Raw genomic sequence first — 19,477 nt, 5'->3', positions numbered from 1 at the left:
ATTGTACAAGACTATGCTTAACCTCACACACAATATTATTTAGCGCAACGCAATCTGACTTTCAAAAATCCCTACAAAAGAATGGCCCTGACTAACATTAAACTATACCTTTCAGAAATCACTTACCTCACAAAAATCTTCATTACTCGAACTACTGCAATACAGCGAGCGCCACTACAGCCAGCTAAATAAAAGATTCAAACTACGGAAGGCACTAACTACTGATAGGGATAGTTAGCAAATGAAAGATATTAATAGAGAACAAACAATGTATTTACCTTAATAGTCATAATATATATAGCAGTTCAATTTCAAAACTTCCGCCATCTCTCTCCCCACATCCACCACTGCTGGCGGCTCACCTCCAACTGCGCAACGCTACGCGCTGTTCACATCCAGCTGCCGCTGCCTAACACTACAATGGCAGACAACAATGCAAACTAGCCACAGGCTGCACACAGCACAGCCAGTGATTTTCATACAGAGCGCTACGTGGCATTACCAATATAAAAATCTAAACAGCCTACTTACAAAAGTTGTCCAACAAAAACATTCATATTTTTTTATGTACTACACGAATATGTAATAAAACGTGGTGGTTCCTAATTTTAAAAAACCCAGTTGATATCCGTTTGACCTATGGCAGCGCCATCTAGCGGGCCAACTGGTTTCCCCCTTCAAGCTAGACGAGTTTCGTTCTTTGTAGATTTTTCGTTTGATGCTTATTTTGTGAAATATTTTGCCCGGTCACTATCAATGGACCACCCTGTATATAGCGGTTCGTAAGAACACATTCGTGGTTATCCAGAAAACACTTCGCTTACGGATGCATTAATACTGGAACATTCCTGCTTCTATTATTGTTTAGTTCATCACTTTTCGCTATTAATTATGACACAGCCTGTATTTGCAGGTATCTGTGCAAAGTGCTGAGATACATCTACTGTGGTGCGACCGAATGAAGGTGAATGAGAAAAAAAAAACCTACATGTCTTGTGAAAGCTACACGCCAGCAGGGCAGAGTAGCGTGGAAGAAGAGGTATCTCTGTCCAAATCTGGCAGCGAACGCCCGCCGGGAGAAAACTCGATTACGGCGACTGCTAATAATTTAGGAGGATTGCGGCCAGCATTTCATTCGTAATGAGCCCTGCGCTGTGGGATGTCACTAGCGGCACGGAATGGCAGTACCAGACAGGGGGGGGGGGGGAGGGGGGCTTATGAAACACACATAAGGGGGAAGCGACCGCAGTGTGCTTGTAGCTGACGCAGCAGATATGCAGGGCGTTTCTCCCACCTGCATTACGTTACGTCGAGGGAGGACCATAAACAAAGTATAGCCAATAACTGCGAAGCGCCGCTGCCAGTGTGCCAGTGACACGAAAGCGACGGAGTGGCCCACTGTGTGTTCCGATGAGAGAAGATATCGATCTTTAGTGTACTGTGCAGACGACGGTGCAGCTCCAGTTGCATGACAGCAGTGTAGTAATTACAGAGGGATGAAACGACTTTAATGTTGGATAGAGGCTGCACTGTTTCGGTGATGGAAGCAGTTCGACACGTTCACTGGGCTCAGACCTCGCACTGCTCGGCAAAGCACCACAAGCGCAATGCATCTGGCGTACACGAGATATTGTAGCAATAAACAGAATCCCCATCATCGAGCTCACCGTGTAGGTACCTGGAACAGCTTCGTAATCAGTCTTGGCGGCGATCGTCATGATTATGCGTTCCCTGGTACAGCATTCCGGTAATCTCGGCAAATACACGCCACGTGTGGGAAATCTGGAATAGTGCTTCGTACCTTTAGCTCACTGTCGCTGCGCTGGACTCTGCTGGCTGTGGATCACCACGCGTCAAGGCAAATTCAGCCGTAAATACCACAACTCCGTATGCCATACATGTATTAAGCAAAAGATCTCCACATGATTGCAATGATGATGACGATGCGTTCAACCCCTAACGCATGCCCTTTCATTGCAAGTTCAACGTTCTTCAGTCATTTCGATATTCTACAGTGTTCTTTCATGGCTGCATATGATGTTTCCTCATGATGGAATTTACTAAGTGTTTTCCTTCTCCCTCTGGGCCTCTTCACAGTCCCCTTTCCTTCTACTACACATTCTACACTCCTGGAAATTGAAAAAAGAACACATTGACACCGGTGTGTCAGACCCACCATACTTGCTCCGGACACTGCGAGAGGGCTGTACAAGCAATGATCACACGCACGGCACAGCGGACACACCAGGAACCGCGGTGTTGGCCGTCGAATGGCGCTAGCTGCGCAGCATTTGTGCACCGCCGCCGTCAGTGTCAGCCAGTTTGCCGTGGCATACGGAGCTCCATCGCAGTCTTTAACACTGGTAGCATGCCGCAACAGCGTGGACGTGAACCGTATGTGCAGTTGACGGACTTTGAGCGAGGGCGTATAGTGGGCATGCGGGAGGCCGGGTGGACGTACCGCCGAATTGCTCAACACGTGGGGCGTGAGGTCTCCACAGTACATCGATGTTGTCGCCAGTGGTCGGCGGAAGGTGCATGTGCCCGTCGACCTGGGACCGGACCGCAGCGACGCACGGATGCACGCCAAGACCGTAGGATCCTACGCAGTGCCGTAGGGGACCGCACCGCCACTTCCCAGCAAATTAGGGACACTGTTGCTCCTGGGGTATCGGCGAGGACCATTCGCAACCGTCTCCATGAAGCTGGGCTACGGTCCCGCACACCGTTAGGCCGTCTTCCGCTCACGCCCCAACATCGTGCAGCCCGCCTCCAGTGGTGTCGCGACAGGCGTGAATGGAGGGACGAATGGAGACGTGTCGTCTTCAGCGATGAGAGTCGCTTCTGCCTTGGTGCCAATGATGGTCGTATGCGTGTTTGGCGCCGTGCAGGTGAGCGCCACAATCAGGACTGCATACGACCGAGGCAAACAGGGCCAACACCTGGCATCATGGTGTGGGGAGCGATCTCCTACACTGGCCGTACACCACTGGTGATCGTCGAGGGGACACTGAATAGTGCACGGTACATCCAAACCGTCATCGAACCCATCGTTCTACCATTCCTAGACCGGCAAGGGAACTTGCTGTTCCAACAGGACAATGCACGTCCGCATGTATCCCGTGCCACCCAACGTGCTCTACAAGGTGTAAGTCAACTACCCTGGCCAGCAAGATCTCCGGATCTGTCCCCCATTGAGCATGTTTGGGACTGGATGAAGCGTCGTCTCACGCGGTCTGCACGTCCAGCACGAACGCTGGTCCAACTGAGGCGCCAGGTGGAAATGGCATGGCAAGCCGTTCCACAGGACTACATCCAGCATCTCTACGATCGTCTCCATGGGAGAATAGCAGCCTGCATTGCTGCGACAGGTGGATATACACTGTACTAGTGCCGACATTGTGCATGCTCTGTTGCCTGTGTCTATGTGCCTGTGGTTCTGTCAGTGTGATCATGTGATGTATCTGACCCCAGGAATGTGTCAATAAAGTTTCCCCTTTCTGGGGCAATGAATTCACGGTGTTCTTATTTCAATTTCCAGGAGTGTATTAAGCAGTCTCTTGTCACGCAATATACTAGCGAACGTCTTTTCCCCCTTACGGCAAGAAAGGAAGAATGAATTGATTGTTGGTGTTAATAACGATCATCCTCCTTTACCTCCTCTGCATTACTGCAGATGACGTGCCACTGCGCACATTTGTCCTGTGCATGCACTACACGTGAGGACGTTAGTTGTTTCCACTGTCCGCCCCCGGTAGCTGAGTGGTCAGCACGAAAGAATGTCGCTCCTAAGGGCCCGGGTTCGATTCCCGGCTGGGTCGGAGATTTTCTCCGCTCAGGGATTGGGTGTTGTGTTGTCTTAATCATCATCATTTCATCCCCATCGACGCGCAAGTCGCCGAAGTGGCGTCAAATCGAAAGACTTGCACCCGGCGAACGGTCTACCAGACGGGAGGCCCTAGTCACATGACATAAAATGAAAGTTGTTTCCACTGCACTGTGTGGAATACGAAGGTTATGTTATAGCTCACTAACCTGCAGTCTTCAAGTTGATGTCCCCAGCGCAGAAAACAGCACGCAGATCGTAGGTTCTGTATCTTGAGGCTGAAACTGACTTTTAGCGAGGCTCTGTTCTGAAATAATGTATCGCTTCTTTGGGATGCCAATCGCGTATTTTAATACAGCCACATGAGAAGACTACTGATCTTAATACAACACCTTCTGACACAGCAATGTACATGATGAAACACAATGTTTACGAAAATGTATCTTTACACTATTTGTAGCACATGTCTGTGCCTCATGACTACCGGAGTGAATCTTTTTATACTGAATATTGCCAAACACATCCCGCGACAGACAACATGTCTGTTCTTCTCGACTGCCTAATCCAGAGTGACGAACAGCCCGAAACAATTCGCGTGTCATACCAGAAAAGACGTGACCCAAACGCTTCCGAAGTGCTTCGTCCGCAATTTCGTCAGTCTTTTGTTTTTGATTTAAATTGTTTTTAATAATTCTAGAATGACTGACTGATAGTCAGCTGTTTCTATTTTTATTGAAAAGTGAAGTCATTCCAAAGAGTAATTTAACTAATAATAATAACTATACTTCAACGTTTCGGCGCCCTTGCTCCGAACACAGCGGCCAATCACAGAGCAGTAGCATTATGCATGCGGTCTTTCTCACGGGAATGGTACCGAAACTAACATCTGTCACAGGTACCTTGCACCATATTTCGTCATCCGTATACTTCTTGCATCTCCACTGCATTGGGAACAGTTTCTTGGAGCCTAGTATGATGGCTGACTAAGCGACAAATATTACATCCTGCATTTCCCACTTTCCATTTCTCTCGAAATCCTCATCTCAAAAACCTGTAAGCATTTTTGCTCTCTCCGCCTCATTATCCATGTTTCGGCACCATACCCTGCAACATTACATGCAAAGAACTTCACTGGTCTTTCCCTTGATTGTCTATTGTATGTACCACAGAAAGTACTACTCATTCTGCAAATCATGTCGTTTGCTGTAGCTAATATTGTCTTTATTTCTTGATTATATCGTGTTACTTGCTATTTTGCATTCTACGTACAGGCTGTTTTCGTGCGTTCTGCTAATACGTCTTAATTTTTTTCTTTTATCTTCCTTATTTGTGTTGTAAATCGAATTACTTTGTAAGTTCCACATTTATCTTAAGTCCGTATTCCTCACAGCTGGTGTTCATTTCTTTTAACATTTGTCCGCTTTTCAATTTCCAGTTAGAATTCTATGTGATCAGAAAATCTTAGAATTTGTTTATCTTTCTTTTGTTTGTCTCACACAGTCTTCCGCAATTTTTAACTAAATCACCTAAACAGGAATTAAACAGACTGGCACGAAAAGGATATAGGCTACTTATTAGTCTCGTTTCTTTCCTGTTAACTCCAATATGCTTCAGAAAATCTAAAAGTGCCAAGTCAACAAAAACTACCATTTCAGTTGCATTTCAGTTGCACCTCTTGTATCTTTGCTCCTTCTGAGGCCAATCTGTTCTTCATGCAGCTTTCTTCTAGCGTTATATTGAAAATGTCTGTTCATTATCGTTAGTAGAATTTTAGCCAAATGTGAGGTCAAACGTGAGATACACGATGCATCTCATGGAATTAGTTTTATTCGGTGTTGGCACCCTTCTGTAAAGTCACATGAGCATTCATCTCTTCGTGAGTGTTGACACTCCAACAATCACGCTAAATCAATGATAGTCAAAGCCGTATTTTACAATAGTTTGCACCTAGGAACTAACAGCAGAACTCAGAAATTTCATCCAAGGTTAACAGCTTTTGAAATAGTGCAGTTTTCCTGCTCTGTAAGTAACAAAACTACTTACAGAGACGGTAATATTTATACTATTTTGTCGAAAACTGATGTTATGAGGCCGTGGCTGTCCACAAAATATAGGTTGATTCTTTCAAAGAAGACAGCAACCCGCCACTATTGATAGTACAGTTTACTCGCGTAAACTGCGCCGTAGGCTATTTCGAACCGACGGGTCCATTTTCATACTGCTGTTCACATCAAGATACACATTTGTTGACGCCTACTTAAGTTTTCGACTTTTTATTCCGCCTTGTGGTGGAAGGATCTTGAGATGATCAGTCTTAAAAATTTATTTACACAGTTTTCTATCGTTTTGAGGATAGTTACGTTTGTCATTTCTAACATTGTTTTTTACTGTGGGGCACTACCATCCCACGAATCTTTCACTACAAGAGGAAATAAAGAGCCAAAAACTTAGGTAAACTTCAGTAAATGTGCACCTTAATGTGCATAGCGATCCGAAAATGGACCCGTCGTTTCGAAACCTGTTATGGCGCTATTTATGCGAGTAAATAGCATTATCAATAGTGGTTAGCTGCTGTCTTCTCGTTTGAAGGATTCAACACAAACAGTAATATTTTATGATGTGCTAAATTTCAGTTGACTTAGGTGAATTCGACCGCGAGCTGAGTGAAGTTGGCCGCTTATCCCAGGGTCAGAAGGATAGGTAGTTCGGCCATTGTGGGGTTAGAGGAAGTGAGGGGAGGGACGTTTTCATTGTTTGTCTTTCAGTACAGGGAACTCGCGAGCTTGCGCGACTCGTGTCAATCTAATGCTATGGTATAAATTTTGTCACAGAAGTGACCTGCATTCGTGAATGTGCCTTGCAGAAACGGTCGTCTTCAAATGCAGTACTTGTTTATAGCAAGAAACGCTACGTTAATTAAAAAATTAGTTCAAAAATTTAGTAAGCATTTTTTTCATGTCTCAAATTGTACACGTTCAGTCAGTGTAAAATTTAATGTCAGGGTTTATTTGCACCGCTTACTGCTAGGTTCGCAGGAGAGCTTCTGTAAAGTTTGGAAGGTAGGAGACGAGGTACTGGCAGAAGTAGAGCTGTGAGTACCGGGCGTGAGTCGTGATTCGGTAGCTCAGTTGGTAGAGCACTTGCCCGCGAAAGGCAAAGGTCCCGAGTTCGAGTTTCGGTCGAGCACACAGTTTTAATCTACCAGGAAGTTTCATATCAGCGCACACTCCGCTGCAGAGTGAAAATCTCGTTGTGGAACCTCTAAGAGGCCAGTCTGCTTTCCGCAGCGCTGCGGCGAGGACGTCTTGTTTACGTCCCGTCCGCGCGGTCGCGAGTGCCCGTAGTTGTTTACTACTGCGTTGTCGCTAGTTTAGAATCCATCACTACCGACGCAACATGGCACATTAATGCAGACAAACCACCATCAAGATCAGTTTTCAACCCGATCATGCATGACCGAGAGCTTTTGAAGTGGAACGTTTTCTACGTGACGACGTTAAAATTGAACCGCGAGACATAATTGGTATCCATCTCTCTATTACGAGCAGTGTTGTCTACGCCAAGCTAGTAAGTGACGAGGTGTGCAACAGAATCGTGCGCGCACATGCGAACGATCTTAAATTCAAACATTATGATGGTCATATTGGGGCGGTCTCTATCGATCACGCGGGGCTTGGCCTCCGTACGATACGCGTCTTCGAACTCCCTTTCGAAGTACCACCGGACGTAGTCACCGCGGCTTTCGAGCCCTACGGCAGAGTGATCAACCATATGGCCGAAAAATGGACCACCTTTACAACGTACCCCGTTCTTAAAATTGAACTGACCAAACATGTTCCGTCATATCTTGTCATCGGCGGATGTAGGGCGATCATTATGTATGACAGTCAGCCACGCACTTACTCTGGTTGTGGCCAAGAAGGGCACGTCCGGTCGGATTGTCTCCGACGACGGCTTACTCAAATCCCGACAGGTGAATCTATGACTCCTTCTACGGTGACGACCCTTCCTCTCAATTACGCCGAAGTTACACGGGCAGCAATCCTTTCCGACGCTGATTACGTTAGTCCGATAGCCGCCCCCGATAGCGAGACCGTGATGGCTTCTGCAGTACAGGATCCGGCCTCTACAACGGCGCCCACACCTGAAGATAATCACCGACCGAACTTGCAAGAAGGCGTGGATGCTAGGATGGACATTGACCCACGGGTTGTGCCGACAGCGGCTTTTCTTCCAGACACCGGAGCAGCTGAAGAAATTCACCCACATTCAGATACTGAAACACACGTCCGTAAACAGCGTTCCCCGCGAAAGCACAAGAGACGGCGGCGTGCTCCATCGGACGATTGTTTGCAGCGATCGTCTGACATGGACTGTGGAAATTCCGACGACGGTACCAGCGGTACAGAGGCCGCTGTAACATCAAACTCAACAGATCGCCGTGGTGACGGCTTCAGCCCCTCCGACCCCACAGAACAGCAGGATCACAAGCAGACAGCCGCTGTCGATTCCCAACCAGCAGAGCCGATGGAGTCAGCGTCGAGTGCCGCAGCAGCCACTAACAGCCACCAACAGCCAATGGTATTTCGTGGCGACTGGGCGGACGACTGTGAGGAACACTCCTTGCCCATCGTGTCGGACGACACGGGGGGAACTTTATTCCACCAATGTTGATCCTTTCCCGCCTTCAGTTACAGTGACGAGACAGCCTTACAAGGGTATTGATGGTCAACACGGATGCTATGGATAGACCTCAAACTTATCGCGTTGCAACTATAAACATCAACACTATACGAACGCGCGCTAAGTTATCCTTGCTTGAGGATATGTTGAACTCTGCTTCCATCGACATAGCCCTTCTCCAGGAAGTGTACGTCGACGACTTCCCAGGCATGTACGGTTACGATGCTTGCGTCTCTCTAGCTTCCCCAACAGGCAGCGGTGTCGCTGTACTTCTTCGGGAAGGAATGGTGGCGGACGATATCCTGTTTCTGCCTGGGGCAAGAGGAATGGCACTCACAGTACTGGGTGTCCGCCTTATCAACATCTACGCACCTTCCGGGACGGACAAACGTCGCGAACGTTCACGATTCTTTGCGGACGACGTCGCCCCGCTCTTCCAAGGCCGCCACGACCATCTGGTGTTTGGAGGTGACTACAATTGCGTACTGGCGCCCAGAGACCAACTCCAACGACATAATCCGTGCCCGGAACTCGAGACGCTAATTGGAGACCTGCAGATGGTGGACACTTGGGAACATCTTCACGGCCACCGACCGGGATTCACGCACTTCACGAGTCACTCTTCCAGTCGTATCGATCGGATTTATGTCTCACGCTCTCTCGCCGCTGGAACACAGGATGCGGAACTGTGGGCTGCAGCCTTCTCGGACCACTCAGCTTACATGTGTGCCATACCCCGCGGCGGCAACAAGTGTGGAGAAGCCGCAGCCCGTGGAAATTAAACATCGCTCACCTGTCGTACCCGGATTGCCGCCAACCCGTTGAGGATACGTGGCATTCGTGTGAAAATCGCCTCCGTGCATATCCCACAACGATCCGCTGGTGGTTGGACTGCGCCAAACCGGCACTGAGGCGAACGTGATAACCTACGGCCGCGACCACGCTACTTGGCGAAGACATACACTCGACTTTTACTTCCGGGTCCTGCGCGACTGCGATGCTATGGCGCCGTCTCCGGAACGACAAACGGCGGTCCACCGTGCTAAGGCTCATATCCTCGCTCATATGCGACGCCACCTAGAGGGGGTAGTCATCCACTCGAGGACGCAGGATCGGATACCGAGCGAACGCCCGTTAGTGTTCCACGTCCTTCGTGAACGTAAACGACGCCAACGAGCGCTGATACGCTTCATCGACACGGAGGACGGTCGTCGCCTCACCACGCAACAAGACATAAACACAGCGTCCTACAATCATTATTCCCAACTCTATTCCGCTCAGACCCCTGATCCGACAGCACTGGAGGACGTCTCTCAGAGGATTTACGGCACCGTCACCCCAGCAATGGAAGAGGCCTTGATGGACGAAATTACAGGAGAAGAAGTGATCGACGCCATTAGAAAAGGAGCTGTCAACAAGTCACCGGGTTCTGATGGCCTCCCCTTGGAATTTTACCGGACTTTTCAATATTTATTAGCCTCCCGATGGACGGACATCTGTCGCGAACTACTATCCCCGGACGTGCCGCTCCCTGCGGCCCTTGTGGAAGGGATGATTATTCCTATTCACAAACCGTCCGGTGGCTCACGACTGCAGGACTACCGCCCGTTGACGCTATTGAACTGCGACTTGAAGTTCTTTTCTCGACTGTTGGCGGCGCGGATACGCCAGACCTTACGAAATATTATCTCACCCGATCAAACGTCATTAGGAGGCGACAATAATATTCAAACAGCACTCAGTGAATATCGTGACTTGATCTCACTGGCGAGGGCATGTCGTCTGAAGGGTGCACTGGCGGCAATCGATTTTAGTCAAGCTTTCGACCGAGTGGACCACGACTATTTGGAAGCGGTCGTCCAACATATGCGGTACCCACAGCCATTCGTCACTGTCGTCATGCGACTACTCCGTGGCGCGACGTCCAAGGTGATCGTCAACGGCCGACCTTCGCAGCCCCTCACCATTTCTCGATCGATACGCCAAGGCTGCCCTCTCTCCACTTTACTTTACGCTGCGGCCATGGAACCTCTCCTCTGCGGCCTGCGCCAACGACTAACGGGTATGACGTTACGAGTCCACACTTTCCGATGTAAAGCGTACGCTGACGACCTGGTGATTGTCATCCACAACGGTGACGACACCGCTAGCGCACTGAATTGGATAGAGAAATATGGCATTGGCACTGGTAGTCGTATCAACGTCGCAAAATCGGTGGCGATGAAAATCTGGGTCGGATTGTCTGAGAACAGTGTCACCCCTTTACAGCTCAGAGATAGTTTGAAATGTCTCGGCATTGATTTTACAGACGATATACGACGGACCGCTGCTCACAACTTTCGACGGCTTTTACGAAATGTTCGGACTGGAATTGACAACAACCGCCTACGAGCCCTGGACATCGTCCAAAGGACCCTGTATGTTAACACACTTTTAGCGTCACGCATTCCGCACATCGCCCAGATATTACCTATACCGGTGATGTTAGCTCGCCGTATACTTGCGACTTTTAGATCCTTCGTGAGTTCAGGAATGCTTTTCAATATCAAATATGAGACTCTCACCCTTCCCCCGGATCGGGGAGGGCTTGGCCTTTATCACGTTCATGACAGAGCGGTCGCTATATTTGTGAGCACATTAGTCAAACTATGGCACCGCCGTCCAGACAGTTTGACCAGATTATTAATAGAAGAACTAGCACCGCCCTCCCTGTTGCCGCCTGTGCCGATACACCACGTCCCCTCCTCGCTCTTCTACATCGGTGACTTTTACCTCGAACTCAGTTACGTTCGTCTTGCCTTACCAGCGACTCACCTGGCGACGGCAAAGGTGGTTTATAGGGTCCTGCAACGTGGACGACCCGATAACGTCGTGGAGAGGAGGCACCCGAACGTCATCTGGCGAGTAGTGTGGAGGACAATTCACCACGTAACACTGGACACTGACGTCACGGCGATGTGGTATATCACTGTCAACGGTAAACAGGTGACCAGATCAAGGCTACATGCGATCCACATGGTCGACTCACCCATGTGCAGGAGCTGTGGCGTTGAAGACAACGATGAACACCGTCTTTTTCCACGAACAATACGAGACTGGAATAGAAGGGAGAACCGATAGAGGTACTGAAGGTACCCTCCGCCACACACCGTCAGGTGGCTTGCGGAGTATCGATGTAGATGTAGATGTAGATGTCTTAGCTGTGGCGAGTCTACGGCAGTGTGGCAGTTAGTGAGGCAAATGTCAGCATACTTCCTTCGGGTAACGCCGAATCATATCGACAGCAAGACTATCCCATTCCCGGATGAGACGTATTACCCACGCACTAAAACTAATGCAATGACGTGGCTTCGTGGACATTCAGTGCATTATTTGTTTGAAGACGGCACTAAGGACACTTTAGACTTTTGGAACTATTTGCCGGAACGACATTGCAAGATCCTCCGTAACCCAAAGTATCGACAATATTTTTCCAATTTTTTGTGGAGTGCGTTCCACGACCCTCCACGTAGCTGGAACATCACGGGTAAGAGAAGCTAAGATTACAAGACGATGATAGAACACTACACGGTACAACGTGGGATCTACTTTCATCATTACGAGAAGTCATACCTGGATGATACAGCAGATGGAGAGTTTCGTTGTGAACCCTCACACTCTGTAGCAGTATTTGCCCCATTTCCTCTTTTTGTCCCCCGTGCGAAAAGGTCTTCGCCCGCATCTCGTGGTCGTGCGGTAGCGTTCTCGCTTCCCACGCCCGGGTTCCCGGGTTCGATTCCCGGCGGGGTCAGGGATTTTCTCTGCCTCGTGATGGCTGGGTGTTGTGTGCTGTCCTTAGGTTAGTTAGGTTTAAGTAGTTCTAAGTTCTAGGGGACTTATGACCACAGCAGTTGAGTCCCATAGTGCTCAGAGCCATTTTTTTGAAAAGGTCTTCGCAGTTTTTGTTTTCCCATCCAGGGCAAGATGTAGCACTGCTTAATGGTGGTAAGGATTTCACCCTTCAGTTTTGTTTCGTGGTTTCCTTCGCCCCGCACTTTGCTCTCTTTTTTATGCCTTTTTCTACAACTATTAGCATGGTTTTAGTTATGTGCGTCCCCAACTCGACCCAACGAGTGCACTTACTAGTTTTCAGTTCCGTACTGTTAAACATCGTGGCCAGGCCTCGGGTCGCGACCCCTGCCCACCTTGCCTCCGCCAACCCACTACCTGATCCATCTTAAAAAAAAAAAAAAAAAAAAAGCCTAAACCCACACTGATTTTCCTCCAATTGGTACTCAACTAATACTCGCACTTTCCTTTCAACAATACCTGAGAAGATTTTATCCACAACTTTGATTAAAGAGATACCTCTGTAGTTGCTACAATCTTTTCTGTTTCCATGTTTAAAGATTGGTGTGATTACTGCTTTTGTCCAGTCTGATGGAATCTGTCCCGCCTCCCAGGCCACTTCATTTATCCTGTGTAGCCATTTAATACCTGACATTCCACTGTATTTGATGAGTTCCGACTTAATTTCATCCACCCCAGCTGCTTTATTGCACTGCAATATTATTAATGGCATTGGTCAGACACAAAACATTGACATCCGGTAGTCTTCATATGTCTGTCGTGTCAATAGTAAGAAGTCCAACAAACAAATGATGTACAGACAGTAAGTGTAGCGCACACCTATCAACTTGATTGATTTTAAATGGGAGTACAGAGTATGGATGAAGGATTTGTCGCTGGGGAGGGGAGGGATGCAAAGGAAATATGTGTTTACCCCCAGTGTAAATAGTTAGCTTCTTTTCTGAGTAGGAGTTGTAGGTAGCATTCGCGATGCACTGAGATTCGCTTCATCATGCTATAATACCAGATTATAAATAAGCAGTACCGACTGTCGCATTGAAACCCTAGATATGGTTCATGTTTCATCATTTTAAAACTAGAAGTGTCCAAAGAAAATCTTTGTGTATTCTAAAGTTTAATTAGGCAATAATGTTGTTTACCGAGGGGAGAGGATGGTGTACTGGTGCTAATGCTGATATCTACCTACTAGATAAAGGTTTCTAAATGGCCAGGAGCCCCTGGTTCACTTGGTCTTCCTTTTACTCTCCTTCCTGTCGGTTTCCGTAGGACGATCGTCTTCGTAGTACTTGTGTCTTCCATCCTTAGGACATGTTGCAGCCAGGCGATTTTTTTACTTCTAATTAACCTCACATAATCAGCTGATTGTATGAGATGATTCAGCTCATAATTGGTCTTTGTGTAGTATTCTTCGTTCAAATACTCTGGGTTCTTGTTCATAAGTGTTGGTTAACATCCATGCCTTTTGCGAACCCCCCCATCACAACACGTACCGTTTGCTGCACATTCTCACCATACGCATATGCTGTAGCGGATGACTTCAGTGATGGTTGCGGAAAATAGTTCAGCATAACACATCACTTATATTTATGCTCGTGTTCATAAAATGAAGCATACTGTTGTATTGTTGACAAAAGTTGAACAGTGGGCGGCAAATTGACTCTGATTGTCACTTTAAAAAATGGATAACGCCATCTTACTGTAACTGGTACAACTGATAGTGATTATGAGCTGTTGACTGGAGCAAACTATCACAGTGCGCTCAAATCACTCAGAGAATGGTACTTCTGTCAATGCGCAGTGCTGAGAGTGAAATTCACCTTATGAATTCCTAGCACTGGCGCTGCTAAATCTTAACCTTGTGCATGTAGAAATCTCATATGCTGTGTCCAGCGTGTCTCTGCGAAATGGTGGACCTTGTCTCCTGCTCTCATTCTGACCAACCTTCGCACTCAGAATCCACTGCCCAAGCACTAATCGACTTTCTTTCTCCATGGCACGAGACGGAATCGACTTCGTGTCCCATGCCCCTCGGCCGAATTCTCTCCCTCACCCTTCATGCAAGTTCGCGAAACACTCCACGTGAAGGATTCGCCAAGAAGTTAAAAAACTGTGAATCGAACATGGTAGCCCTCTCCTGCCCTGATCGCGTATCGCTCTGTGTACTGTACAGCCTCTCTCCATAACGAGGCACCGGACAGGCGTTTTCTAACGTCACGGTCAGCGTCCCAATCAACACACGGTTGAATGGAGCATTTGGAAAGCACCATGGTTTGCCTGACTATGTGCCCTAGAAAAGCTGTAACAGCTCTCCCAGCGACACATCGTCAGTCGTCCTGCAGTGCTGCCCTTTTCGACCGCTTTGGCACAGTGTTTTCACAGGCCTAACTGACAGCAATCTTACAGGAAGGTTCCTAAGAAACAGCGAGAGGACCCCTGAAGATACGGCGGAATGCACTTCTCTTCAGGCGAGAACAATTGAGTTAGTCCATCGCAGCTCAGCAAAAGCAGTCGTAAAATGTTTTGCCTCTGGCCTCTGGGACAATACGCTATGGTCCAATCTGCGATAACTGCATCCCGTGCTCAGTGGACCGCATGCGGCTTTGGCCATGTCCTCTACCTTTTCTTCCACCGCGTGTAAGTGACGGCCAGCCCCCCTTCGCTCTCTCCATACCTGGTCTCACGCTTTCCCCTGTTCTCCAAACTGGCTTCAATAAACCTAGCCTGCCACAACTGTGGCTGTCAAACAAAACATGTGCTCAGGTCCACCACTTCTAACAACTTAATGGATCTAATAATTCGCGCCAATCAGACATCCGCTCCAGGACTCTCTGCTCACGACGTGATATTCTTAAATTACTCAGTGCATACTACCAAAGAAAAATCTCACCTGGTAACCTACAGAAACCTAAAAAATGTTAACCATGACGCTCTTCAAAAGGATTGCTCAGACATCCCTTGGCATGATATAAGCAATGAACCGACTTTAGACGGAAAAATTCGGGAATTATGTCGCAAAATTATTACACTGTATGATAAACATGCTCCTCAACGCACTGTCAAGGTAAAGAGAGCTCCCGCTCCGTGGCTCACCACTGCATTACGCCAGTTAATGAATAAACGTGATGCTGCACATAGGGCCTTCAAGCGTAACCCAACTCCCGAGGCGTACGAAGCTTATAGGAAACTCCGAAATAGAACCAAGCAAAGCGTGAGGAATGCCAAAATCAGACATGCCCGCTCTGTCGTATGCGGTATAACAAAACCTGCTGCACTGTGGAAAAAGCTGCGCAGTTTCGGTATAGGGAAGCGAAGATCTGACGCTGTTTATCAAGCGTCTGCAGAAGAATTCAATGATTTCTTCTCAACAGCTATAAACTGCCACGCAGCGACAAATTATCAGCCCCAAGATATCAATCTCTCGAGAGACAAGTTTTACCTAAAACATGTAACTACTGGCACAGTACACAAGGCAATTATGAGAATCTCTTCCGAGGCAGTAGGAAATGATGGAGTGAGCATTGGCATGATTAAGAACGTCGTAGACACTATTACTCCAGTTATCACAGACATCTTCAACCTGTCTCTTGTCAGTAGTACATATCCTACTGAGTGGAAGCAAAGTTTAATTCAACCTATACCCAAGACTGACAACCCTAAGTCGCCAGGTGATTACAGGCCGATCAGCATACTACCTGCAATATCTGAAGCCCTAGAATACATCGTCCATGAACAGCTGACGGATTACCTCAAAACTCATAACATCCACAACAAATATCAGTCAGCCTTTCGAAAGCACCATAGTACAGCAACTGCATTAATCAAAGTAACTGATGACATTAAACATGCTATGGACAGACGTGAAGCTACCATCCTAACACTGCTTGACTTTAGCAAGGCTTTTGATACAGTTGACTTTGATATATTACTAATTAAAATGAAACAGCTGAATTTCTCAAACAGCGCTATACACTGGTTCGACAGCTACCTCAAAAACAGAAGTCAACAAGTCATCTGTGGTTCAGAAAAGTCATCATGGAAAAACGTGCGCTCTGGAGTTCCCCAAGGCTCCGTCCTTGGTCCATTACTCTTCTCACTGTACATTAATGATATTTCTTCAGTGATTCACTCCTGCAACTACCATCTATATGCCGACGACATCCAACTGTACATAAGTGCAAGCCCCAAGAACATTGCTGACGCAGTAGCGAGTATGAACGCAGATCTTTGCTCTGTTTCTCGATGGGCACAGAACCTAGGTCTGAAACTAAACCCCAAGAAATCCCAGGTCATACTTATATCTCATCCAAAGTTAATCAGTCGGTACTTTCGCGAAACAGTCCCTCAAATACTCCTCAATGGTACCCAACTACCATACCAAAAAACAGTAAAAGACCTTGGAATAATCTTGGATGAACACCTAAACTGGGAAGAACAAACAGTCACAGCTTGCCGGAAATCGCTCTCCTCCCTACATGCAATTCAAAAATTTAGAAAAATATTTCCAACCCATGTTAAACAAAAATTAGTCCAAACACTAGTCTTGCCTAATCTTTACTACTGTGATGTAGTTCAACACGGCACAAATAGTGAAAATTCGAGATGCCTCGAGCTAGTGATGAATGCTTGCGTTAGATACGTATGCAATATACGGTTGTATGATCATATCAGTCCTTCATACTCCCAGTTAGGTTGGATACGCCCACATAAGGCACGCGATCTCCACACGATGTGCTTACTTCAACGATTTCTTAGCCACAGGTGCCCCCAATACTTATCTTCTCACATTAAACACCTATCATCATTCCACAACCGCAATACCAGATCGGATACATCTAGCATCTTGGCTGTACCTTTACATAACACAAAATCTTTCTCTGTGTCATTCTCCATCTCAGCCATACGACTATGGAACGCGCTCCCCTGTGATCTGCGTCTTATCCAGAACCACTTAACATTCAAGAGGGAACTCAAGACTTACATATTAGGGACGGTATAGCCACCATTGTCGTGCCCCTCTCATCTTTTTCTTTCTCCTCTCCATCATAGCTTCGAATTTTACCATTCTATTTCTCCTCCTCTAACTTATCTACCTTTTCTATATCTCTTTCACCCCATTCTTTCACCCCATTCTATCGTCTTATGTCTCTGCTTGATGAGAATAACTCACAAGCTGCAAGAATATAACGAGAAAATTCCCAACTAGCAATAGGACTGACATTCATAAAAGAAAAAATATGTTCACTTTCCTATACATAGTCATTACTATTATTATTATTCTTGATTATTATAATTACTTTTTGATTGTTATAATTATCATTGTAGTACTTTTATAATCTCTAATTTTTTCTGTAACATTAATACTGTATAACATGTTATATGTCCTTAATGTTCTGTATAAACTGAAATTTGTTGAATCTGAGTATGCCTGGTTAGGTGTAAGAGAGGGCCTGAAGGCCCTAATCTTGCCAGGTAAAATAAATGCATAAATAAATAAATAAATAAATAATTACCATCGAATTCTGTATTACAACCCCTCCCGCCGGACGTTCGAGTCGTCCCTCGGGCATGGGTGGGTAGGTTGTTCTTAGCATAAGTTAGTTTAAGTAGTGTGTGAGTCTAGGGACCGATGACTCCAACAGTTTGGTCTCTTAGGAATTCACACACATTCGAACATTTGTATTACAGAGACTGTTAACTCTCTTTAATAGTCTCAGATCATACATACTCCCTTACCTAGTAAAAGTACCTTAACTGTATGTGCCTGCTCAACTGAAGTGCAAGGAAGTTGGATCCAAAGGACTTGTTGTCTTTCACCCTTCCGACCACCCAGGTTTAGATTTTCAGTAAACCCCATAGTTTCTTTAAAGGGATGTGATTGATCTGATTTAGTTCCAAATTCTTTCCCAAGCCGAGATTGTGCACCACTGCGATGACCAAGCTGTCAATGGGACGTTGAACACTGTTCTCCCTTGTTGTTTTACCTTCACATGGTCTAGAGTTCCGCGTTGTAAAGTAACAGAAATTTTAACTCCAACAACATCAACTGAGCGTTGTCATTCAACCCTTTGTTTGAGTTAGCACACCGTTATAGAGAGCTGAACTGTGAATTTTCGGGAAGCCATTCGTGAGTTGCAAAATTCATTATCCTGTCTCAAGCAAGCTGATCCAGTTACAGCACAAGGGCTTAGGTCTCTTTTGCCTTCCATCCCTGGATACCTGAACTGTGATAGAAAACTAGATCCATTCACACTTAATAAACCATTTAGAGTGTGTGGAGGAACTTTCAGAAATACCAGTACAAACTTCTAAGTATTGTAGTGGGGACTCAGTAAATAATGTCTGAATAAGGAGCCCATGTACCATTTGCATATACTGTAAAACAAGTTTGAAGATGGGTTCACTTGCAAATCTCCTACTTCACGGCAAGCAGTGAGCGCTGTTCTGTGTACTCTATACGAGCTCTCCTATTAGCACCATGCTCTTCGTTCCACTAGTAGTGTCAGCGATGCATGCTGTCATACCACAGTCCATAAATCATGATGCGGTACCATAAAGCACAGCAGCCATCCCTCCTAGTTGAGAACATACTAACTTATCGCAGCCGTTGTTGTAGTCGGACAAAAATTTTACGTGATAAACTGAGGCGATCCGGAAAACGTTCTCCATACATGAATAGTACGAGGGTCACTCCAAAAGAAATGCACACTTTTGTTTTCAAACTTAGTTCAACCTGTTCTCGGGAGTAGCACCGTCACAGCATGTCTTCAAGATGGCTGCTACACTTGACGTTCGTCAGAAGCAACGTGCTGTCATAGGATTCCTGTGCTGTGAAAACGAGACAGTGGGAAACACCCATAAAAGATTGAGAAAGGTGTATGGAGATACTGCTGTCGATCCCAGTACAGTTAGTCAGTGAGCAAGAAGGTTACGTGATGAAAGCGGGCACTGCAATATTGTGGATTGTCCTCGCAGCGGCAGGCCTCGTACTGCACACACTCCAGACAATGTGCAGAGAGTTAACGAATTGATGACTGTTGACGGACGCATCACAGTGAACGAATTGTCACGCTACGTTGGGATAGGGGAAGGAAGTGTTTGCAGAATACTGAAAGTGTGGGC

The sequence above is a fragment of the Schistocerca cancellata genome, chromosome 7, assembly GCF_023864275.1.
Source record: "Schistocerca cancellata isolate TAMUIC-IGC-003103 chromosome 7, iqSchCanc2.1, whole genome shotgun sequence".
NCBI lineage: Eukaryota > Metazoa > Arthropoda > Insecta > Orthoptera > Acrididae > Schistocerca > Schistocerca cancellata.
The sequence above is the reverse complement of the archived record's forward strand: the minus strand, read 5'-3'. Positions refer to the sequence as shown.